Genomic DNA, 26,299 nt, shown 5'->3' with positions numbered 1-26,299 from the left:
GTGAAACTACCTTGTCTAGTTTGTCTCTGTTTGGCCAGTATGCTGATGCCAGCCAAGCCTGGAGAGGTCTGAGTGGCAGCCTCACGTGCTGGACCACGTACGTGCAGGGGGCCATGGGACCTAGGAGCTTCAAGAAGCTCCACACTGTTGTGGAGGGAAAGTATCTGAAGTCTTCTATGATGGAGCAAATGGTCTGGAAGCGAGACTCCGGCAGAAGTGCCCGGGCCTGGACCGAGTCTAGGACTGCTCCTATAAACTCTATTCTTTGGGAAGGGAACAAGGTCGACTTGGGTACATTTAGCTGTAGACCCAATCTGTTGAAGGTTGACCAGATCAGATTGACAAGCCAGTCGTCTAGATATGGGAACATTTGTACCTGTCATGCACTTGATGAACACTTATGGGGCCGCTGATAGGCCGAAGGGGAGGACTGTAAACTGACAATGAGTGTGGTTTACTATGAACCTGAGGAACCTTCTGTGGGCCAGGACTATTGATATATTAAAATACGCGTCCTTCAAGTTGAGGGCAGCATACCAGTCCCCAGGATGGGGATGATAGTGGCCAGGGATACCATGCGAAAGTTCAGTTTCTCCATGAACCTGTTGAGGTTTCACAGGTCTAGAATGGGTCTGAGATGCCCTTTGGTCTTTGGGATTAGGAAATTTCAAGAGTAAAGCCCCTTTTCACTTAGTTTCTAAGGAATCTCCTCCACTGCTTCTCCTCTTAGGAGCCTTTGCACCTCCTGCATAAGAAGTTGCTCGTGATCAGGGTCCCTGAAGAGGGACGGGGAAGGGGGATGGAGGGTGGGAAGTACAGAACTGGAGAGAATACCCAATTGTACTGTGCATAGCACCCATCTGTCAGAGGTTATCTGAGACCACGCACAATACTAGTGGAGGGCAATGAAAATGATTAAGGGACTGGGGCACGTGACTTATGAGGAGAGGCTGAGGGAACTGGGCTTGTTTAGTCTGCAGAAGAGAAGACTGAGAGGGGATTTGATAGTGGCCTAAAGGGGGGTTCCAAAGAGGATGGAGCTAGGCTGTTCTCAATGATGGCAGATGACAGAGCTAGGAGCAATGGTCTCAAGTTGCAGTGGGGGAGGTCTAGGTTGGATATTAGGGAAAACTTTTTCACTAGGAGGGTGGTGAAGCACTGGAATGGGTTACCTAGGGAGATGGTTGAATCTCCATCCTTAGCGGTTTTTAAGGCCCAGCTTGACAAAGTTCTGGCTGAGATAATGTAATTGGGGTTGGTCCTGCTCTGAGCAGAGGGCTGGACTAGATGACCTCCTGAGGTCCCTTCCAATCCTAATCTTCTATGATTCTATGACAGAAATGGGATAGATGATTCAGGAAACAGGGAGAAGTATCCGGGATCCGATCCGGTGTGCTGGCTTTGAACATACCCTCAAAATGTTCACTTGGAGCTGGAGGACTGCCCTGCCAAGCTCTGGCCTTGATTGGAACCACAGTGGAAAACACTTGACAAAGCAAAAGAAGATGGAAGCTCCAATGTCCATCATGGGCGGTAAGAAGGAACTGAAGAGCTGGTGGGTCGGCAGGACCCTATATATGGCGCCATGGAGGAGCGACTCCAAGGGCACTTGCACTGACTCGACGAGTACTGCTAGGGGAAAAACCTGCCGACAACTGTGCACACGGCATTCGCAAATCTGCTTCGAATCGACATGAGCAAGCACTGGAAGAATAGGTATTTCAGTGAAGGTCACATTAATTTCCTCACCTTTTTGCAAATCAAAAGAGAAAAAACAGAAAAGCTACTTGTTGTGGGTGAACTCATTTATTGGAAAAAAAAATGATGCCACTGTTGCTGTGGCAACTTTCAAGTTGTGGGAGGGAGAATAGACCAATTTTTCCTACATAAAAGCATCATGAGAATATTATAGCAGTGGGTTGTCCTTTATGACTCTGGAGTATCATCACAGTAACTGTTAAACCATCCAGGCTTCTACACAGGAATCCTGAAATTCAAGCAGCTCTGAAGCATGCTATACTCCAGCCTTTGAACATGATGTGGAGTAGGAAGTTGTCTCTGCCAGTCACTGGTGGAAGTTAAAACATCTCATTAGCACTTTCTGAAGAGAGTAGGATATAACACCGGGGCACTGGCCAACATTCCCTCTCCTAGGGAAACACATTCCAGTGTCCAAATCTGTGAGTAAGCTCCTAATAGCTGCCACATTTGCCTGCAGGTATCCCAGTCAGCACTTCGCAAAGTGCTTTTAGATACCTTATGAGTAGAGCTCTATTTAAATTGCAGCGAAATTGCACCATTTTTGCAGGTTGGTCACGGCATAAATAGCAAATTTTGCAGATGTGTTACACATCCATGAAATTTCCTATTTATGCCGTGACCAACCCATGAAAGATGTGTTATTTCTCTCCAGCATTTTTCAAACTAGGGGCCTGGGCCCAAAAGGGGGTGGCAAGCCTATTAGGGGGTTGCAGTACTGCCACCCTTACTTCTGCGCTGCTGCTGGCAGGGACACTGCCTGAAGCTGGCTGGCAGCAGAACGGCAGCTGCTGTCTGGGCTCCCAGCTCTGAAGGCAGTGCCGCCACCACCCGCAGCACAGAAGTAAGGGTGGCATGGTATTTTGGTGGCAGTACCATGTCACCCTTATTTCTCTGCAGTTGTTGGCCGCAGCACTGGCCAAGAGTCGCCGCGCTCCACTCTGCCTTCAGAGCTGGGCAGCCAGAGACCGTATGTCATGGGGGAGACCATATTTCATGATCCGAGACATGATTTTTATGGCCACAAATTTGACAGACCCCTGCTTACGTGTGAAAGGAGCTGTATAATCCATCCTGCTGTCAGAAGCCCAAAGCTAGCCATGCAGAAGGAAGGGAGGTGGGAAGAAGACATTTTCATCAAACTTCCGATTCTCTAGTGATCAGTCCTAGCCTGCTCTTACTCTCAATATTCTAAAGGATGTCCCGTAGCTGCATAGCAAGATTTCTGAGGGAGTGATCACTACAAGAGTGGAGAATGAGAAAGCTAGTTAGAAAACAGAATGCATGGTTAGTTTAGGGGCTTTATTATTGGGCTGTGAGCCAGGTTTCCTAACAAAGATAAAGGAGTAAAAATAAATATAGGCAACAGAACCATGTACATTCTTATTTATTTAGGCAAAGGAGTCTTCAAAAACAGGCATACAGGCCTTCTTTGCTCCACACAGACATTAGATACGGATTGGGTGTGAGGGACAAAGGGTGCTCATTCCAAAGGGCATGATCTGGCTCCAGTTGAAATACTAGAACTAATTGGATTGGGCTCTAAGGCAGACTCAGGGCTTAGAGGAGGAGAGAGGCAGCCACTGAAAAGGGGAGAAGTAGAACATATTTGAAGTTAACGAACAGAATCATCTTAAGCCTCATCGTTAAATTAATACATGAATTCATTAAATTAACTTACTGCCACCTTTATATTTACAGACTAGAAACTGTCAACTTCAGTCAAACACAAAATGTCCATACATGTGCAACGCTGACAGAAAGCAAATGCTGAGCATTGTCACTGCACTGCAATGTGTGGAGGTGAGCAAAACAGCCTCATAGGTAGCAGAGACACGCACTTAACAGTGGCAACAGAAATATAAAATGCAATAAACTCTTTCCTAGCATAGGGTGCACCAAAAAGGAAACAGCCAGACCTGACAGATTCACACCAGTGCCACCAAGGGCCACCCAGCATGACCGTCATTTTAGCGACAATGCTCAGAAGTACATCATCAGGATGAAATACATATGGGATTTGCTTGCCCTTCGCCGACTGGCAAAATAATGGAAAAGTTACTGGGAACGCCATATGGCAAAGAGTAGATTTCTAGAGCAGGCTGAATGATGAAAGGAATCCACCATTAGGGCTGTTTGGACAATCATATGGAAATGAATATAATTTAGACTAAGGTTTCTCCTGATGGTACCATGGTGTAAAGGAATCTCATCTCCAAGGTCTTTGGAACGTGACAGAAATATGCAATGCTTGGGCACTGTGTGCAGGAAGGCATGAGCCTGGGGACTGACCTGAAGAACTCACACAAGGCTTTGACATTTTTGAGTAATGCAGCCATCCCAAACTCATACCAAGAAAGCCCTCTCAACATCCCCCCCTTCCCCTCAATGCCACCACCAAGTGCTCTCCATTTATAAATCAATAAATTCACTTTGATAATGAGCCTCTATCATCCGTTGCCACCTAAAAGCAAGACGAGCAGATGGGAAGTTACATTTCCATCATGTTCCCTCTTCCACCACAGCCACTGATAAAAGCGGAGCTGAGTTCTGGTGGGAAGTGTGAACATTTCTGAGTAGATGAAACCTGCTCCATCTGCTCAAGCAGACGGGGCAGAACGATGCAGTTAGAATGACAAAGTAGCCATGTGGGAGAAATGGAATTGGAACAGCGCACGTACCTCTGGGCCAATGTATCACACGGCGAGCCCTTCCTCTTCCGCGAATCGGGGTTAGCAGGGTCTGTTGAACTGTCCCCAAGGCCACTCATGTTGAGTTACTTTGCACCTGCCCACCAAAGAGAAACATGAATCAGGAAGCTGACAGGGGGTGCAGTTTACAACCAGGTAATGAATGATTCAAACACAGCAATGCTAGAAAGCAGGTACCGGATGACCACTGAATAGGAAACTAATCCAACAGCTAGTTGCTCTTAATGTTAAAAGCTTTCTCCTATTCTCTCACGAGAACATGTTACCTTCTTTAGTTTATGTCTTGTCCCACTAACTTGTGAAGGAAGCTCATGTAGAAAGCATCACAAGAGAAGAAAGGAGACCATTCGTATTACCATCTTGAAGGTATTTCTCTCACATAAGCGCTCACCCTCTATGTCCCCTTTCTTCTGTGCAATACGGATTGAGCTCCCACAGATTCCCATCCCCCATAGCTTTTAAAGCTGGTTCTTGGATCATTTCCATTGCACTTCTCTGGTTTTTCCCAAAACCCTCAAACAGCAAGGTTCAGAACTGCACCCACTACTCCAGATATGATCTTCAGCACTCCTCACTCGGGCGGTGTCTCTTGCCTTGTTCATATGACCGCACGTAGTTACAGGGGAGAAATGGTTTCTTTTTTGGCAGTGTGACACACTCTTAGCTGATTTAAAATTAATCCATTAGCACCCTCTAGTTTCTCTGATTCACTGATTTCCAGACAGCTGCCCCAGCCGCTCACAATTGTGGTTGTGCTGCCTACTCCCCCTCTCTCTCAGCATATGACTTTACATTAAATGGAAGTAACTCATTTTGTTGGATGTAACACCCCCCGCACCCCAAAATCCTTTTCATCTCCCTTTGCAGTTGGACTTCTGTCTTTGGTACCCCTCCCATTTTGCATCAGTGTTGATTTAAGACTTCCACTAGTGCAGAGGTTCCCATATTGTGCTTGGTGGACCACTAGCTGACTGGTCACATGGTAGATGGCTCTCCTTGTTTCCAGCTCCATTAAAAGAAGTGGAATGTTTTATTTTTAATGTTGTTTGTATTATCATAGCATCTAGGCACCCCAATCACAGACCAGGAGCCCACTGTACTAGGCACTGTACACATGGAACAATTAAAAACGGTCTCTGCCCCAAAGAACTTACAAACTAAGCAAAACAGAAGAGTCAACAGATGGATAGAGAAAGATGGGGGAGTAAAAGGAATCAGTGAGTTAACACTGGTCAGCATGATACACAGTGGTCTCAGCACACTAGTAATCTAACTCTTAAGTTTTCAGTAGACATCAGAGCAAAGGAGAGACTTTTAAGGAAGGATTTGAAGGATAATTAAGTAGCTTTACAGATATTTTCAGGGAACTCCTCCCAAAGATGAGGGGCAGCATGGGAGTAAGCATGAAAGGTGCTTGTCTGAATATTTAACAAGCGAGCAAGGGATGCTGGAATCATGGGCTGATCAGGGTTGGGGATGGACATCTTGCTGCTGAATGAGAGATAAGTAGGGTAAGGCTAGGTTGTGAAGAACCTTGAAAACAAAGACAGGCAGTTTATGTTTGATGCAGTAAAAAAGGGGAGGAGGGATAAAATAAAGAGGGGAAACATGTCAAAGCAACAGATTAGAAAGATGATCTTTGCAGCAGCATTCTCAACAGATATGAGTGAGACAAAACTGCATTTGTCAAGCCCAGAGGACAGGATGATGGAGTACAGTATTCGAGACACAAGATGAGAGCCTGGACGAGAGTTTTAGATGTATGGCTGGCTAGCAAAGGCCGTATCTTAAGGACAGTTAGTTAGCTTTCTTTCCAGCACTGCTAAAATCCAGGCCAGGAGTTCTCTTAAGTTATTAAGCTAAGTTTTAAAAAGTGGGTTATTTAAAAAAATTAAAACACACTTAAACCAATTTGAGAGGCAGAACCATTCAGGTGCTTGCCTCAGGGCTTTCTACACTCAACACCACAAACAAATTCCCAAAACAAATTACCTGGTAGTAATGGGGGACTTTAACTGCCCAGACATCTGTTAGAAAAGAAATACAACAAAACACAAAATTTCCTGGAAGTTCTTTGGAATGTATAGAGGACAAACTTTTATTTCAGAAGGCGGAGGAAATAAGCAGCAGGAAAGCCATTTTAGACTTGACTGACCTGAAGGTGGAAGGCAGTTTGGGTGAAAGCGATCTTGAAATAACAGATTTCATTATTCCAAGGAAAGGAAGGAGTGAGAGCGGCAGAATAAGGACAATGGACTTCAAAAGTGCAGACTTTAACAAATGAGAACTGCTAGGTAAAGCCCCATGGGAAGAAAATGTAACGGGAAAATGAGTTCAGGGGAGCTGGCAGTTTCTCAAACAGATAATATTAAAGAAGCGACAGCTAACTATCCCGATGCGACGAAAAAATGTGAAGACTAGTCAGAGGCCAATATGGCTCCATCAGGAGCTCTTTAATTACCTGAAAACCAAAAAGCAATCCTACAAACTGTGGAAAAATTGGACAAATGGCTAAGGAGGAGCACAAAAGAACAACGTAAGTAGGATCAAAAGTAGAAAGGATAATGCACAAATGAGTACACTTAGGAAGGGACATAAAAGGCAATAAGAAGGCCAAAATAAAAACAGAATATTTAGATAAATTACATGTACACAGGTCAGCAGGACCTGATGAAATTCATCTTAGGGCACTTAAGGAACTAGCTGAAGCAATCTCGGAAATGTTAGCAATTATCTTTGAGAACTCATGGAGGATGCATGAGGTCCCAGAGAACCGGAGAAGGGAAAACTTAGTACCCATCTTTAAAAAGAGGAACAAAGAGGACCTGGGGGAACTACAGTCAGCCTGACTCTTTACCTGAAAAGATACTGGAACAAATTATGAAGAATCAATTTGTAAGCATCTAGAGCAGCAGTTCTCAACCGGTGGTATGCGTACCACCGGTGGTACTTACGGGACAGCTGGGTGGTATGCGAGCCGCCGCCGGAAGTGCCCTCCCGCCCACCCTTGTGAAACTCTGTTGCCGAAAATAGTCTGACCCCATCATATATCCCTTCCCCCTGCTCAATACCACGGGGTTGGGCCGACTTGGGTCGCTAGACAGTGCACCCATGACAGGCCATCTGCATTGCCATGGCAGCTCCCGGCCCTGTGTTGGATTGCAAACTGGAATGGCTGGAGGGACAGGAACCACCTGGTCACCCTTGCATTCTTCTCTTTGTTCCACTGCATCCACTGGAGGGGGGCATGGTCGGTCACAAGGGTAAATTTTCAGTGTAGCAGATAATACCTGAGAATTTCCACGGCCCACTTGAAAGCAAGGCACTCCTTCTCTACCACTGCATATTTCTGTTCCCTCGGAAGGAGCTTTCTGCTGGGGTAGGGAATGGGGTGTTCATCTTCTCCCACCATCTGTGATAGGACAACCCCCAACCCTAAGTTGGATGCATGTCTGTAGTATAAATTCCTTTGTAAAGTCCGGGGCCACAAGTACAGGGTTACTGCAGAGGGCGGTCTGTAGGTCCGTGAAGGCCTCCTCTACCTGGTCAGTCCATTTCACCATTTCAGGGCCCCGAGACTTTACCAGGTCCATCAGGGGACTTGCTCTGGTGGCAAAGTGGGGGATAAATTGCCGGTAATACCCCATTATGCTGAGGAATGCTTGGACCTATTTCTTCCGGTTCAGTCAGGGCCAATTTTGGATGGCCTCCAGCTTATTCACTTGAGGCTTCACTACACCTCTTCCCACGATGTACCTGAGGCATTTAGCATCTGATAGTCCTATGGCACACTTGGCTGGATTTGCTGTAAGGCCCACCTGCCTCAGGGTATTCAGTACTGATTCCACCTTTCCCAGGTGGGTTTCCCAGTCTGGAGTATGAATAATCACGTCATCCAGGTATGCAGCAGCATAGCTGGCATGGGGGCACAACAACTTGTCTATAAGCCGCTGAAAGGTCGCTGGGGCCCCATGTAGACTGAAGGGGAGGACAGTATCCTGGAATAGACCCTCAGGGGTGGAGAAGGCAGTCTTTTCTTTTGTTTCTTTGGCCAGGGGAATCTGCCAATACCCTTTAGTCAAATCCAGGGTGGTCAGGAATCGGACCTTGCCCAATCGGTCAACTAACTCATCTATGTATGGTATGCATCAAATTTGGAAATCTCATTCAGACAGCAAAAGTCATTACAAAAGCTCATGGTGCCATCAGGTTTAGGCACTAGAACAATCGGGCTGGACCACTGGCTGTGGGATTATTTAATGACTCCCAATTCTAACATTTTCTTTACCTCGGCCTTGATTTCCTCCCTTTTTGGCTGTGGAACTCTGTAGGGCCTTACTGTTACCTTGGCTCCGGAGTTCGTGATGATGTGGTGATAGGCCTCTGTTGTTCAGCCTGGCTTTGTTGAGAACACATCTTGATTTCGACTGACCATCTCGATCACCTCAGCTTTTTGGTCCGGGGTTAGGTCAGGGGATATCTTCACTTGCTCACGTGGGTTGTTTTCATAAGACACAGTCTCTAGGGTGACTACACATGCCTTTTGGGCCTGCCAAGGCTTCAGGAGGTTAACGTGGTAGACCTCCTCGTTTCCGGCAATCCAGCTATTGCACCTTGTAATTTACTTCTCCCACAGGTTCGACTACTTTGTAAGGCCTCTGCCATTGCGCCAAAAGCTTGCTCTCAGCCATGGGTATCAGTACCATTACTCAATCTCTATGCTGGAACTGTTGAATCTTTGCTCAGCGGTTATAGTAGGTCTGCTAGGCCTGCTGGGCCTTCTCCAAGTGTTCTCATACGATGAGAGTGACTTGCCCTATTCGGTCTCTCATCTGCAGTATGTGGTCAATTATTTTTTTCCCCAGGTTCAGTTCCTCCTCCCAACTCTCCCTGGTAATGTCTAATACGCCCTGGGGGTGTCGCCCATATAATAACTCGAAGGGGGAAAAACCCAATGGAGGTCTGAGGAACCCCCTGGACGACGAACATGAGGCAACAAGGTTCCCAGTCTTTCCCATTCTGACTTACTACTTTTCTTATATCTTTGAGGGTGGTGTTGTACCTCTCCACCAGGCCATCAGTCTGTGGGTGGTAGACAGAAGTCCGCAGGGCCCATATGTGAAGCAGGGCACATAGGTCCTTCATTAGCTCTGACATGGAGTTCCTTGATCTGTTAGGATCTCCTTAGGTAGCCCTACTCTGCAAAATATCTTTACTAGCTCCATTGCTATCATCTTAAGAGGCCATGTTCTGTAAGGGAACAGCCTCTGAGTATCGGGTGGCATAGTTCAAGACAACAAGTATGTGTCGATGGCCACAGGCCATCTTCTCCAGGGCCCCCACCAGATCCATGGCTATCCGCTCAAACAGGATCTTGATAATTGGCAGAGGAACCAGAGGACCCCGTAGTGTGGATGGGGGCTGTAGAGCTGGCACTTAGGGCAAGAGGCACAATAGTGCTTGACCTCCGCGTGTACTCCTGGCCAGAAGAACCTCCATAGGACCCGTGGCAGGGTTTTCTCCACTCTTCGGTATCCCCCAAAAAGGTGACTGTGGGTTAGGCTCAACACTGTCTTCTGATGCTTTTGTGGCACAAGAAGCTGCTGCACCTGACTCTCCTTCCTATCTATTTTATGATTTTTATGTATAGTCTCTCTCCACACCCTCTGTTCTTGTTTTATGGCATCAGAGGATTGGAGCACCTCGCGAAACATGTCCTCCTTGCTCCTCCTCAGTTGCTTCCTTATCTGGCACAGGCTCTCTGCCTATGGGTAATGAGTTCCCCTGAAGGCCACATTTGCAGAAGCACAAGAAAAAATGAACAGAAGCATGATTGTTAGTGCACTCACAGCATCGAATCACAGTAGTAAAATACACCTCTTTCTCACTGTCCATTGGCAAGCACACAGCTCAGTGAATGCCTTAAACATGGTGCGTTTGGCCTGCGAGACAGGGGTGTGGGGCATTCAAGATGGGACAAAGGGTCTGGGTGGTTTTTTAAGGGGATCACTGCAAGCGACTAGGGACAATATTGCTAATTCTGCCACCATTTTCCACAAGCCAGGGTCATTCAAGCTGATATCTCACTCCTGAGGGTAAATCAAGGATGCAAGGGTGCATCGTCTGCATGTGTGCGACTTAAGAATGGGTCCCTATGCTGCTCGCCTGTGTGCTGCTTTGGTTCCTGCACAAGTGATTGCCGATTGGTGCGGAAAAGCTTCCTACAATGAGGGAAGGAACAAAGCAGCTCTGCCAAGGAACCTTTGACAGAGGATTGGCGAGTACCTCCAGGAAAGTTTCCTAGAGATCTCTCTGGAGGATTCCCATGAAATCTCGGTGCGCGTTACCACACTGTTCTGCCCCCTCTGTGTAGCTACACAGAGGAATATGAAACAGACACAAACACAGCCAGTCTTGTACATTTCTACCCCTTAACCTACTTCTAGCATAAAACAAAGCAAAGGACAGCTCTACCTCATGCAAATGAGCAGCATCCACTCAAAATGATCACTTACCAGAGCTGCCCTCCCCTGCATTATGCATGCCAAAGATGGAGTGCTGGGTCCTGGCTCGCCACGGTACCAATGACACTGTCACCTGTTCCCTCTCATCCTCCAACTCCACTTCCTCATCCACCACTTCGTGCTCAGGATTGAGTCTGCTGGCTGCTGTGACTCCAGCCCCCTCACCCCCCACAAAGTATCCATGGGGCTCTGGGTGCTGGAGGTGGGGTTGCCACCGTGGATGGCGTCCCGCTCCTTATAGAAGCTGCAGGTCTCAGGCGCAGCACCATAGTGATGGTTTGACTCCCTAGCCTTCTGGTACGCCTGCCTCAGCTCCTTTATCTTCTACAGCACTGATGAATGTTCCATTTGTAGCCCTTCTCCAACATGCCATGAGAAATCTGACGGTAGGTATCCAAGTTCCTCTGGATGGAGCGGAGCTGGGACTGCACAGCCTCTTCTCCCCATAGACCCAGCAGATCCAACTACTCAGGTGTGCTCCAAGCGGGAGAGCGTTTGCTGTGTAGAGCCACCATGGTCAGCTGGGAAGACGCAATGTGAGGTCTCCACACCAAGCAAACAGGAAGTGGACTTTCAACAATTTCTGGTTGTTTAAAGGGGGAGGGGGCAGATGTCTGTGTACCTCTGTGCAGGGCAGTGGAGTTTGAGCTGCTGATCAGAGAGGGCAGGATGGGCATTGTGGGACATCTTCTGGAGGCCATGTACAGCAACATAACCAAGCACAGTGTCTACACTGACACTTTGTTAATCTAACTTTGCCGCAAAAAGCTCTTCACCTCTAGTTGAGGTAGTTTTATTTTGTCGGCAAAGCAGGAGAGTTTTGTCAGTGGGAGGAGCATTGCAGTGTGTACATCTCCACTGTTTTGTTGACGAAAGCTGACTTTTCTCAACAAAACTCTGTAGCGTAGACAAGGCCTTATTCAGCTTTGTGTGGCTTGACAAATCAACCAGATACTCTCAAAGGTCAAATCCTACAAGGTGTCAATCACTCAACTACCACTGGTTTCATAAGCTTGGGCTCTAAGGGGGGGGGATTTTCATAAACACTCAGCACTGGTATAGCCCTGCCCCCTCTACAGGCAGTGCTAAAACTGACATTGACTTCAAAGGGAGCAGAGTTAGACCAACACTGAGACCTTTCGGAAATCCCACCCTACATCTTTAAATGCCTTTTATGCATGTTCCTTTCAAATCTTGTGCAATATAAACTGGTGAAGAGAGAGCAAGCATGTCTCTCTGTCTGCTCTCTAGTAGCTGGTCCCTTAGAAGGCAATGGCCTAGTACTGCAACAGTTAATGGAATTTCTCTTTTAGCTCACGTAGCAGAGATGTGTGCTGTGATCCTAAAGATCCTGGATTCAAACCTGTCTCATGATCCATTGTGCTTGCTATTTATTGGCTAAAGCATCTATTCTAAAGTAAATGATACATCTGTGTTTAAATAGCAGTGCCATGAGAAAACAATCTTTATACAGCATGCAGTCATTCTTGCTAACGTCTGCATCACTATTACCAAGATGAAATCTGTTCCTGATATCTTTTCAGTCATATTAGCATAGCCAATCAATAATTCCTCCTTTGTGCCATCAAGAATGGAAAGCAGAATCAACTGTCCTAAATTATGAGAAACAAGAATAATCAACAGCAGAGAAACTCTGGTCAGAAACAAACAAGCTAGCTGATGTGACTACAGATCTAATTTTATTCCTCTTATTTGTCGTTTGAAATAAAGACCAATGCCAAAGCAAATGTAACTATGAGAAAAAAAATTAGGAACTGGAAAACAAACTGCTATATCATCTACTCTGATTACAAGTGGGTTTTTTTTTTGGTTTTTTTTTAAGATTTAAGTTTGTTGGTCAATGTTTTTAACTATTTCCTTACAAAATAGATGTACCAAGCAGCAGCTTTCCACCCACTCACCCTTTTTTCTTTTTTTAACTTAACATGCTGCTTACTTATACTGTATACATTTCAAGAAAATTCACATCAAGAAACGTGACACTGAAGTTAAAAGTTTAGCTTTACATCCACAAAGGCCAGGAAACTTGAGTTCTGACTACTACTGCTGTTCATACAGGCCCTGATCCTGTGAACATTTACCCATTTGAATAAAGTTACTCAAAGTTACTCAAATGGGTAAGTGTTTTCCAAGACCAGAGCCATGGAATGTAATCTCATCCATCCCACTGGAGTCCTCTGTTAGTGGATTGTGACCGTGGCAATATCTTCTTTATGCCCAACCAGGCTGAATTACGGACAGAATTGCAGCCTTAACTGAAATCCTTCACTTCAGTTAAACCCTTGATGTAATACATTCCTTGTTTCTTTTTATTATAAATTCAGTTTATTTTGCAGCAACACTTGCCAAGGCTGACAGGCCAAAATTTTAACTTAGCCTAAAAATAACTCCAGTGGTTTGGTCTGAAAACGTTTTGACCCTGACGTCTCAGAACAAGGCCTGTAACACTTATCATGACAAATATTCCATAGGATGATTGTGTTCGTCAGAGATGCAAACAGGCCTTATATTGTCCTCTTTCTGCTCTGTGATCAGACAAATTATTGAAATTTACAAGAAACCTGATTTCTACAAAATGACAATATGCTGCCTGCTCACAAGCACAGCCAGAAGCAGAAAAAGGACCAAGTGATGGAAGCAAAAACAAATTAATTAGTTCCAAAAAAAATTTTTTTTAAATGCTAATGCAAATTCTCTCTGCTATAAACCTGCCCAACAAAATAATGGCTCCTTTGCCGTCACTAAGGTTAACCACTAGAGCTATAAGGAGGGAGTAGATAAAATGTTGCCTTTTTAGCTGCTTGTTTTATTTACCTACTAAAGTTCCTTTGGAGCTGATGTCAACCACTGTGTGAACACTTGTTAAGTACTGATTGCATCAATACACAGAGTATTTGGTTGCCATCCCCCCTCTCTCTCTGAATGGAAAAATCCCAATGAAAACTTCATTTCCCAAGAAATAGCATGTCTGCACTGGAAATGCTGTTTGAAACAGATCGACATTTTGGCTTTATTAAACAGACTAGTTTTCAGTATAACTCCACCCCACTCAAAAATTCAGCTTCACGCCTTACGGCCCTGTCTGTACTTGAGGTTCAGAAATCAGTGGCCAGCAGCTGGTATAGCTGCATGGGAGTCACAGTTTGCACCAACTGAGCCTGAAATCAAAGTAAACTCAACTGATATTAACTGCAGCTCTCCTTGTCTCCATCAGCACAGCTACAGCAGTTGCTTGCCACCAACAACCATATTTGAGCTCATCTCAAGTACAGACAAGACCTGAGGTTTAGGAGCATGAACCCTTGCCCCAGAAAAATTGTCCAAGCCCACTCTCCCTCTCCCTGGTATTTATTATGTATTTGTATTATAACAGCTCCAATGAGCCCCTCCTGAGATCAGGCCATATTGTGCCAGAGACTGTCCAAGGTCACACAACAAGCAGTGGCAGACCTGGGAACAGAACCCACATCTTCTGATTTCCAGTCCAGTGCCCTATTCCTTAGAGCAGTGCTTCTCAACGATTGGTCCATGAACCGGCACCGGTCCCTGAGATCTCCCTGACACAGTTTAGGAAGACTGCAAGGCAGTCCCTGGTATCAAAAAGATTGAGAAACACTGCACAAGAGAACATTGCCTCTCAGTCCTGTATCACACTAATCCATTCCTCTACCCATGGGAGCTCATTCTTCAAATCTTGTGAACGCCAGTGTGTTAAAAGTGACAAGAGACCCTGCCAGACTGGGACGCAAAGGACCCAGCTCAGTTTCACACTTGCACAAAGATGCTGACAAACCCTTAATCCATGAACGGCACGGCACCATAATTCTATATCTTTGCATGCACACAATTTCTACACTGACTGACAAAATATAACATAAAGGGGAAAAAATAAGTAATTACAGTAGCTGGTGCTTATGCTGTATTTTTTATCCACGTCTCCAACAGCTTCATAAAGGTGTCACTATCTGCAAATGGGAAAAATGAGGCACAGAGCACCAAAATGATTTGCTGAAGATCATACAGTGAATTAATAGCAAAGCACAGAATATAGGTCTCTACTGACTCGCAAGCCTATGTCTTTATATTTCTGATAGAGTGATTTCCCCTGGTAGGGGGGAATTTCACCCAGAAACTAGCATTAAAATATATTTAATGTGTATCCCACTTTAATGACTGGGAGACAGACAATTTGTGAGCTTCTTTTATGGAAAGCTTGATGTTAAAAAGTCTCCTACGATGCAATTATTTATTATTATTAAAATATAACCCATCTGTGCACACGCAACACAGAGAGAGTCTCAATTAGAGATAATTAAGAGCACAGTTAGGATGTCACAAGGACACATCTATATTGTCCCACTCATGAGTACAGCTAAGTACTCAGGTCCTAATGAACACTTTGTGTTTTGTTTGTTATTCTTTTTTTACTCTGCAGGTTACAAAATAAACACTGTAGCTCTATATTGAAGCACAAGGAGCAAGGGGCAAAAAGTAATGTATGAGTCACTAACTAAGTTACTCCCCTGAGCCAGGAATGGAATATTATTATTTTTAAACAATTTCTTTTTCTGACCTCACGTACAAAGAATAGGACCTGCGCTCCAGATCAAACATCCACAACTTCATCTGCCAAAGAAAACAAATATCACATCTGTCTAGTGTGAAAGGCCTTGAGGGAATCAAAGCATCCATATGCCATTGGGTCAGCGAATGGCTAAAAGAGACTCCTGATTTCATGCTAAGCCCTGTTTTATTGTTACCTCATTCCCTGTTTCTGTGTTTTGTTCACCTGCTGCAGCCTAACACCTAAATTGCAGATGTCAGACACTGTCTTCTGACTGAGGATTAGGAGGATACTGACAGATGGAACCTTTGGCTCTGGTACATCATACAGAACCTAGAAAGAACAGTTTGAATGAGAACGATCTGGAGGTTTTGGCAGCAGAATCATCTTCCAGTGCTGAGAGAAAAAACAGCAGAAAAAGAATCAAGCTAACATTCTCTTCCTCTAGGAATCCTAGCTATTTTTTCCAATGATGCATTAGAGTGCATGATGCTTCTTCCATCACAGAGCATATACTGAAAAACCCAGTGCACAGACTAATTTTGCATGGACTTCTTGGGGAGAAAGAAAGATAGAGGAGACACTGAATTGCAAAGCTGTATGCATCTGCTTTCAGTGGGCCAGAGTGTACCATTACCCACTTCCTCCTAATGTCACTCCTCTATTGTCTCTGCACCACCTCTGGTCCCCTGCTAAATACTCTACCATGATGCCAAATTATCAGCTTCTCTTCATTAAAACCATTCCTTTATTAGTAGTATTGCTGCAGCACCTCGTGCATGCAGCTGAGACAGGACCACATTGTGCCAGCTGCTGTACATATGTATAGCAAACAGTCCCTGCCCCAAAGACCTTACAGTCTAAATAGAGAAAACAAGGGAAGTGTCATCACGAATTACAAATGAGGAACTAAAGGACAGAGAGATTGAAGGCCCTAATCTAAAGCCTTCTGAAGCCAATGAAAGACTTTCTTTGACTTCAACGTGCTTTGTATCAGGCCCCGCGTAACTTGACCAAGGTCACAAAGGGGGTCTGCAGCAAAGCTAGCAACTGAATCCAGATCTCCGAAGTCACAGACATGTGCCTTAAAGAGCTGAAGACTGGCTTTGTGGCTATTAAAAGTCTTCTTTCATCAAACCTTGGGATTATCAATCACCAAAGACGGAAGCTTGAGCAGGAAAACTGTGAGAATAAAGATCTGCACTACTTGAGTCTGGACATTCATCTGGGGCTCATGCACTTCATCAGTTTTATCTAGTTAGGGCTAGACCTGCCAACACTTACTATTAGGCATAGCACTTCCTATACTCAGGAGCCCCACTGACTTCAATGGGGCTACGTGCAACAGCAAGAATCAAAGCTCACCGGCAATTGTTTGCAAGACAGACCAAAGAATACAAATTGAATCCAGTGCCTCACCACCCAGTATAGCAGAAACACAAATGGCACTGCAACTGGCCTGACCGACTCCTATATCCTCCAGAGCAAACTGGCAGTCTGACGTGAGTGTGTTTGCTTTTATTTTCCACTGTGTAAGTAGTCTGAAATCTATTAATTACTACAGACTCTCTGAGTGGCAAGCTAATAAACCCGCCAGTGAAGAGATGTAATGGAGTGAATGTTCACTGTCTTGATTAATCCTATGATCAAAAATGCTACAGATATGAAAGCTACTAACATTATAAGAGGGGCAAATTTTGTCAGCTAAAAACAATTCTAAAGAAAAATTATAACTTTCTTCTGTCTTATTTGTGTTAAAGTAGCACCACGAGGCCTGAACTGAGACCATGGCTCCATTGCACTAGAGTGTGTACTAACATGTAGTAAGAGACAAATTCTGCCTCAAAGATTTTACAACCTAAACCAATGAAGGATTGGAGACAAGAAGTATAATCCCCATTTTACAGATGGGATCTGAGGCAGATGACTTGCCCAAGGTCACACAGGAAGTCTGTGGGAGGGCTGAGTAATAAACCCAGCTCTCCTGAGTCCCAACCCACTGCCTTAACTCCTCCAGCATGGATCCTTTAGTCTCACCATGATCCGTCACTAGATGTGATGCATCTTGCATTGTTATACAGACGCTTCACTGATCCTTTAAGTACATGGTGTCAAAAGAATCTTAGATAGGTTTTAGACTGTAGAGAGGCTCCACAAAGGAGTTACTTATAACCTTAGGATTTTGAAAGGCACATAAGAAGGGAACACAGCAGCCTGTGATACTTATTATTTTAGTGAGCCAGATTCTTCCATTGGACCAGCCTTCAAGCTTCATCTTTCCTGTGATGAAGAAATATAAAGTCTCCTCTTTCCATCTCTCTGAAAGTTGGATAAATATCACCAGCAGGAGTGCTAAAAAAATCCTAGGACCGGTCACACTCAGGAGAATGCTTAGGCTGAAGGTTATGTTTTGTTGCTGTTAATAAAAAAGGCAAATTTGGGCTAGGGGATATGTCTGGACCACATCCAGTATAAATGTAATGCTGGGAGAAGGGAAGGAAGATCCAACAAGGAAAAGAGAGTTTCTGGGCTAGCACAAGAGCAAACCTAACAGCCATCTGGCAAACCTGCCCACCTACAAAAAGGGAGTACGGCCAGGTCTACACTACACACTTATTTGGTATACTACATCACTCAGGGGTATGAAAAATCCACACTCCTTAGTGACATAGTTATACTGACCATAACTCCCCACGTAGACAGCGCTATGGCAGTGGGAGAGCTTCTCCTGCCAAGATAGCTACCGCCTCTCACAGAGATGGAGTTATTAAGCCCACAGGAGAGCTCTCTCCCGTCGGCTTAGAGCATCTTCCCCAGAAGTGTCATGCCAGTGCAGCTGCATCGGTGCAGCTGTGCTGATGCAAGTTTGTAGTGTGGAGCTGTCCTAATTCTCACTTAACACAAACAATGAAGGGGCAACATACACAGAAGGGGAGAAGGGGGAAAAACAAAAAAGACAACAAGGTCCAACAAATGGGCCTGGACGAGACTGCCTTAATAAATGGACCTTACAGACCTGGGTGACCTCCTTTTCCAGGAGTGAGTTCCACCGCTGAGAACCGACTTTACCATCCAGGAATGCTGGAAGATTTAACTGACTAATATTTACAAAGCACTCGGAGTCCTCTCATGGAAGGGACTATAGAAGTGCAAAGTATTATTAGCAAGCAAGCTGTGCCTTGCTACCTGTGTTTATGGTGTTGAAAGACTACACACTGGATAAACTCAGCTACTGTGTTGTGCAGCTGCTCATCTACTGATGAACACCTTAGAAACATCTAACACCACCACCACCAACACGTCATGTAGTGATTCACTCTCAGGCAGTTGCAGCCTTGGGCTCTGTATCTGAAAGCTCAATGCTTATGCTGCTATTAAAACTGTGAGGTATTGCTCCAATGACTGTCATATGAACAACATTTTTTATTCTTCATGCCCAAGTGTACACTGACCCTCTGCAATGACAAAGGATCCATGAGTTTTTGTTTCCAAGAGCTCTCACTCCTCTTCAAAGAGAGCTGACTCATACCAAACAAAAACTTAAGGGTAAACCTCAGGCATCAAGACATCCCACATTCATTAGGACAGAATGTCTTAAACTTGGTAATGCAGGGAGCTCTGTTTGCTCACAGGGCTACACATGCTCATTGGGAACAACAGATTGTTACTTAGAATTCAACATGTTATGTAACTACCCATTGTGAGTAGTCATTCAGGATTGAACCTGGGATCTCCAGCACTAAAAGCATGAGACTATCGCACGAACTAAAGGAATAACTCCTTTCACTGATAGATGTAGTTGACTCATACCCTCTATAGACCAGCCACAAGAGAGGATGTACAAACACACACCGAGCAGCATGTCACATACATATTAATATTTACAGGACACAAAATTTATTCTACCTCTCAAGATTCAATTTTATTTGTATTTGTGGCTTCAGGCTTTAAATGTTACACCGTATATGCAATATAGAGAGCTCAGCTGACCCCCAAATTTAGTCTTCCGAATTCATATAGTGATCTTTTGTCAATAGACGACATCTGCTTTGGAAGGGTAACATGTACACATGATCAGTAACATTGAATCAATCTACGTAGGTCCACAGAACTCCCTATAAGGCAACAAAAAAATACTTAGTGAAGAACAGAATTCCCTATGGATGAAACCATAGCGACACTGACTGTCAGTTCAGGTATCAGTTCAGCAAGGACACGAAAGGAACAAATAGAATTCCTTGGTAGTGTTGCGGGGCTGCTACGCCCTGGCGAGGGCGTCAGTTCACGTACGTGGGGGAGGAGGGGAAAAGGCCCTTTCTGCTGGGTAGTGTGGCCTAACGATCCAAGTTAGCAGGGCAGCCCTGTAATCAGGACCACATGGCCTAGTAGCCAGAGTCAGTAAAGTGGCCTCCTCGTCGGGGCAGCATGGCTGACTAGCCAAGGTCAATAATGCAGCCTCCTCATTGGACCAGCATGGCCTAAAGGCCAGAGTCAGTGAAGCAGCCCCCACATGGGGGCAGCATGGCATCATGGCCTATTGGGGTAAGTGGGTGCCACCTGTGGGGGTGCGGCACCCAGGGTAGAGAGACTCAGGCCCACCCTGCTCCACTGAGCCCCACCCAGGGCCCTGTTGGTGTCGGGGTTGTTGGTCACTGAGTCAGCGGGGCTCCACCCGAAACATGCTGATGGTGACTCTGCTGCTCCCCCTTTTACATCCCTTGGACCCCCTGGGCAACTTCCTATCCTGTCATCTGCGACGCTCCACGATCTTCCGGAGTCTGTGGGGTCCCCCGTCCGTGTGGCCCCCGACAGCAGCCTGGGCTCCGGTTGGGGCTTGGCGGAGCTTGGCTCTGCCCCCAGTGTCAGCAGTGGTCGTCGCGGCGTGCTTCCTCCCTGGTCAGCGGTCCACCCCAACTGAGCTGGGTAACTGGCTTTTATACCCCCCTACCCAGCTGAGCATGCCTACCAAAGGCGGGGGATGACTTCTTCAGCCTCCAATGAGTCCTTAACCCTCGCTATACCAGTGCGGGGCTGATATGCACCGTGTCAGGTAGAAAATACAAAATACCCTAATGCAAAGAAAAGAAAATTGGTATTTGAACCAATACCCTACGTATGACGAATAAAAAGAAAGACAACAAAGGAAGCGCCATCCTAAAAGAGGCAGCTGATCAGAAGGGCTCAGGGAAATACAGAATCTTAAGGCACGGCTACACTACAGCGTTTACAGCACCGCGGCTGCACCAACACAGCTTTGCCACAGTAAGCTCTCTAATGTAACCGCTGTAAGCCAACAGGAGAGAGCTCTCTCATTAGCTTAACTACTCCAACCCCCATGAGCGGCAGTAGCTCTGTCGGCAGGGCACTCCTGCGGACATAACGCTGTCCACACGGGTGCTTATGTCAGTGTAACTTTCGTCACTCGGGGGTGGTTTATTCACACCCCTGGGCAACGTAAGCTATGCCAACACAAGCTGTAGTGTAGACATGGCCTTAAACTGTAAATCATTTACCACTTTCATGAACCCACAGACCTAAGACACCAGCTTCCATTTAGCACAAGAGGGATTTCAAAAGCCAATCTGTTTTACAGATGAATGGGACATATTGGAATAAGGGCTACAAATGTTTACTCTTACCAGTAGGCCATGTCTACACTTCCAAGCTTACAGGGGCACAGCTGTACCAATATAGCTGTGCCGCTGTAGGAGTGCTCATGTAGCTGTGTTATACTGATGGCAGAGAGCTCTTCCATTGACATAGTAAAACCAGCTCAATGAGTGGCGGGGTAGCTATGTCAGCGGGACAGCATCTTCCATCGACAGTGCTTATGCCAATAAAACTTATGTTGCTTCTGGGAGGGAAAGGGAGGGAGGGATAAAAGTTTTGCCAACGTAAGTGCTCATGTATTCATGGCCTTAAACAAATAGCTACTGCTGGGAAGTAAGGAACTGAGCCATGAGAAAAAAACTCCCCATAAAAATCCACAAAGTCATTACATTACCCTTCAAACCTCTCCTTAAAACTCACCTCTGAGAGGCCTACAAAACATTCAACAATGACAAGGAAACTGATGAGCTGTGACTGCTGCTTATTACACTCATGATAATCATCTCATTGTTAGCTTGTGCTCACCCAGTCCGATTGTTGTATCCACCTGGGGTCTCCTATAGTTAGGCTTGGAAGGATTACATTTTTATTGGTAAGTGCTGGCAAACATCAATTTCACCACACACAAGCCAATGAAAAAATATTTCCGTCGACGACAATTGAAATTAACGGATAGGTAAGGTAGGAAAAATGTCACACGGAAATGTATTAGTTTGATTTAAGGTTATTTACTTTGTACTTTTTGACACATGATGCTAACAATTTGTGTTTAACAGTAATAAAGCTAAGTTTCTGAATCACAACATCTACCGTCATTAAATGATTATCTGTTTATCCATAATTTTCCACAACTATGACAATTTAAATAAATAAAAATTTAAAAAATGCTTAAACATCACTATTATCTGTCAAAAAATAAAAATTAAGTTCTGCCAAACCTACTTATATCATACTTTGATTGTCAACTCAACATGCATGTACAGTGCAGCCCTTAATCTAACTAAAGCCTCTGGGTGCTACCGTAACACAAATTATTCTTATTCAGACCACTACAAAGCACCTTGCAGAGCAGGATGCCTTACAAAAGGTGCAGTGAAGGGCAGCTGACACCACAGACCAGCATTTCTTCAGGATGGTAAACTACTATGATAGTTACAACAGGAAAGTGCAAAAGAAAGCTTATAAGCAAATACAGTAAGTTCCCTCAAATATAGTTAGCAACACAAGAAACAGCATTCTGGCAGATTTTCAAAAAGTATTGCTATAGTGGAATATCTGGGAAAACGATTCTCTTCCAACACCTGTCCTTACTTTTGACCTTACTTTCCATGACTCATTTTTTAAAGTACCATGTTAACTAAGAAAGTTAATGTTTGTAAATTAGACTGGGCATGTTCAGTGCTTTGAAAATGTTAGATGCTTTATAAGGCTTTCCCCTGAAATTTACCCTGCATGGCCTTAATGGAAAGCTAGTTTAAAATTGAAAATTAAACTTCACTATCTACTCCCACGCAATAAAATATTTACAAAGAACCAAAAAGGACTCTGCTCACCCCATGTTTCCCATCCTCCCCTTCTATGGCCTCCAATAGATAAGTAAATAAATAAATAAGGAAGCCATTGGCTCCAGAAAAACCTTCAGAAAGAGCAATCTTGCACCTGATCTCTCCACATTAATTTCTGGAGCACTGCAATATTCCTGATTAATTATTAGCAACATGGTATGTCAACTCAAGTGCTTCATGCTAAAACACCCTGTCTTATAGACTTCTCTATCCTTTCCCCAGAATGTGACAGCTCAAAAGATAATTCCCTTCTCTGACTCAAAGGATCAGAAGTGATCACAGCTCTAAGTGATGACATTAAAGTATGTGCCTCGTTAAAAACAAAAATGAGCAAAAGTGACTAACAAAATACTGTCACTTGAAATGATAGTTAGATTAAATGTTTCCAACAGCAATTTAAATTTCAGCACTAACAAGCACAGTGCTCTGTCCACGTATGTTTGCTTTACACAACACTACACTTCATGTATAACTCACCTTTCAACTGCTTTTCCCTTTGATGATTTCCCAGTATGCATTTTAGACCTGATCTAGCAAGTGCTTACCAGCCCCCTCCTGCACAGCGATGACAATCAACACCTCCCATTCACTTCACTGGTAACTGAAGTCACTCAGCACCTTGTAACATTATGACCCAAAGAGTCTCCTTTGGACATTATCTAGGATGCAATCCAACATGAGAATTTGCTTAATGTTGCCATATTCTGGTCTGATAGTGTTTAGCACATGGGAAAAGGAGCTTCATCTCTGCAGTCTGTTGTGGCTCTAAAGGAAGAGGGGCTTGATACAACTCCCACTGACTGCTTGTCTTAGATTTCAGCGTCGATACAAACAACCCAATAATTGGTACGGGATTGAATGGGCCCCAACTATCCCAGGTGGTTTCTGGCTCCACTCAAAGGCACTGTTTGCACATGCTCTGAAAAATACATTTTAAGTGTGGTGGATTAATCTCAATTGCTGAAAATCCTCCTCCTCTGGTATAATTTCCCACCCCAACGATTTCAATTTTGCCCCATTTGCAAATGCTTGGAAGAAAAGATGAGCATTACAATATGCTCTGACGGTTTTAAGATTTGGGCTATTTCAGACTGGGGAGCGGGGCGGATGGGAGAGCCAATTCCAATGTTGAGAGGTCCTTTACAGGGAATATAACAGGCCCAACTAAGTTATAACAGCAGGACTCCAGTTCAAGTATCTAATTGATCTCAAGTGAAGGGATAAACCACAGCAAGAGAGGCAGTCTCCCCTCATATTATTTTTTATTTAAATTATCATTGCGTCTAGGAGAGCACCAATCATGGACCAGGACGCCGCTGGGTATATTTCTACATCCTTGCAAAGATACTCGATTAAAAGCAGGTTTGTATTCATTTCAGCCTGGAAGCACATAGACTACAGCACTACAGAGGAGACTTTAGCTGAAAAATGGTAAATGCCCAGGCACTAGACAAGACCATGAACCCTGAAATTATTTTTAATTTAGAACTGTATGGGCCATAATTTCAAATTAGTGGGGTTATTTTATTACCACCATCTGTGTATATAAATTAACATGCCATATGAAAGGAGGTCAAAGCAGTTCTCCACATACCTAAGTGTAGGACGACACTGTTCAGGCACTTTACACTATCTTAAATATCTTCCAGTATTAAAAGCATTTTATTTTATTTTGTTTTATTCAGTAAGAACCCATTAGAAATTCAAATTTGTTTCTTATATCAGCTGTTTTCCCTAAACATGCCAACTGGTTTATTATTATAGGGTTGCTCATGAATGCCAGCAGATTTTTTTTAACATATATATAAATAGAAAAGAGGCATTAAAACATTTGTTTGTTGGTAACAGATATAAGGAGAGGGTGCTGGGGAAGAGAAAAATCAAAAGGCTCTAGGCTGAATGTGAGCTTCCAACCTGGATGCCGTTCAGATTCCAATGGGCACTAAAGCGAGTGTGCACATCCATATCCTTTTTTGTTTGTTTTGCTTTGTTTCCCAGTTTGTGCACCACAGACCACAATGGAAGTCTAGTTCAGAATGTAACTGCTGTTGCTTGAGCCACAATAGGAGGGGGCACCAGTTCATCCAATAATGTTGTGCAAGTTTTTACTACCAGTAATAATAATAATAATTACAGCAGTGCCTACCTGCCCCAAAACGGAGATCAGGACCCCGCTGTACTAGGTGCTGTACAAATACATAACAAAAGCAGTCACTGCCCCCAAAGAGTTTACATGATAGATAAGATAGACAGACAGACAAAGATGGAAGGGAAAACAAAGAGAGGAAGTGTCTTGCTTAAAGTCACGCAGCAGTTTGGTTGCAGAGCCAGGAACAGAATTCAGGTGTCCCAAGTCCCACTCCAGTGCCCTATATCTACTAAATCATGTTGCCCCCCCACAAATACTGGCTATTCATTTTGATTCTTCGGCATTTGAGTGATGTGTATGAGATAAAGGGAAGTTAACAAGAATCTTCAGAATCTAGAATATAATGGGCACTACCCTGAAGTAATACAAAGCAGGTTATCTCTGTGGCCAAGATGTGCGTGCGTGCGGTCTATACAGCCCCTATCACGATGGGACCCCATCCTGTTTGGCATTTTTAGATTCTCTTGTAATACAAACAATAATTACTTGACCATGTCCCCACCTCGCTGCTAGAAAAGTATTGCACACTTTTAAAAATGTTAACACATCCATAGTGGCGACTGAATTTGTAAAGCTACTCCTGACAGTTAATTTTGCCACTGACATCACTCCAGTTCTCTATGGCCATAGATCAGTGCTCCCTATGCCAGGCACTGTACACACTGAGTAATCAGACAAAGGAAGCATTATTAGTTCCCCATTTTAAAGATGGTGAACTGAGGCACAGAAAAATTAAATGTCTTGCTCAAGGTCACAGAGGAAGTCTGTGGGAGAGCTGGAAATTGCACCCCAATCTTCCGAGTCCCAGTTCAGTACCTAAGCAGAAGACCACCCTTCCTCAAAATAGGGCTTAAGTGGTACATGAGCCTGAGGCTGGCCCCATGCAAAGGGATGAAATTCACCCAATACAAACTTTGTGCAGTTAGTTTTATGCTTGAATTTCACTGTATCGCTGTACAAGCCATTCACAAGATCGTTCAGAAACATAAGGAACTCCACAGCATAAACAAATTCCAGCTGAAGAAACATTGACCTCTAAGTGTTATTTTGAATCCCCCGGAGTCCTAGCATGGTGACTCGTTTTAATACATCACACACGGATTTCTTAATCTACATCGTATTTTGTTTTTTGGAAACTGTACTGACAACACCTCGCAGGTGGTTTCTGATCCCGGATTCATGTTTTCTAGGTAAAATAGCAACTTGTATTTACACAGTGCCTTTCTCTGATCTCAATGGTCCTTCTGGCCTTCAGCTATGAACCTAGTGCCTTTCATCCAAAAGAACCAGACTCCAAGGTGCTTTATACGCCTCTATCTTGTTTGTAAACATCCACTCTCTTTGAGCTGCCCTAACTATTGTTCCAAAAAAAAAAAAAAAGGCAGTCAGAACTACTT

General features: G+C 44.4%; 1 long non-coding RNA gene across 1 annotated transcript in view; it reads right to left on the bottom strand.

Moving 5' to 3' along the window:
• LOC137167683 (uncharacterized) overlaps positions 1–26,299 on the bottom strand; it is a 135,287-nt gene that overhangs the window by 5,179 nt on the left and 103,809 nt on the right. The window contains exon 2 of the long non-coding RNA XR_010924166.1: positions 4,440–4,545. This is a non-coding gene — a long non-coding RNA (uncharacterized lncRNA). The remainder of the gene's footprint in view (positions 1–4,439; positions 4,546–26,299) is intronic.

This window comes from Emydura macquarii, unplaced genomic scaffold (assembly GCF_026122565.2).
Source record: "Emydura macquarii macquarii isolate MOO-44397 ecotype Brisbane River unplaced genomic scaffold, CSIRO-AGI_Emac_v2 contig_2960, whole genome shotgun sequence".
In the NCBI taxonomy this organism is placed as follows: Eukaryota; Metazoa; Chordata; order Testudines; family Chelidae; genus Emydura; species Emydura macquarii.
The sequence above is the reverse complement of the archived record's forward strand: the minus strand, read 5'-3'. Positions and strand labels throughout refer to the sequence as shown.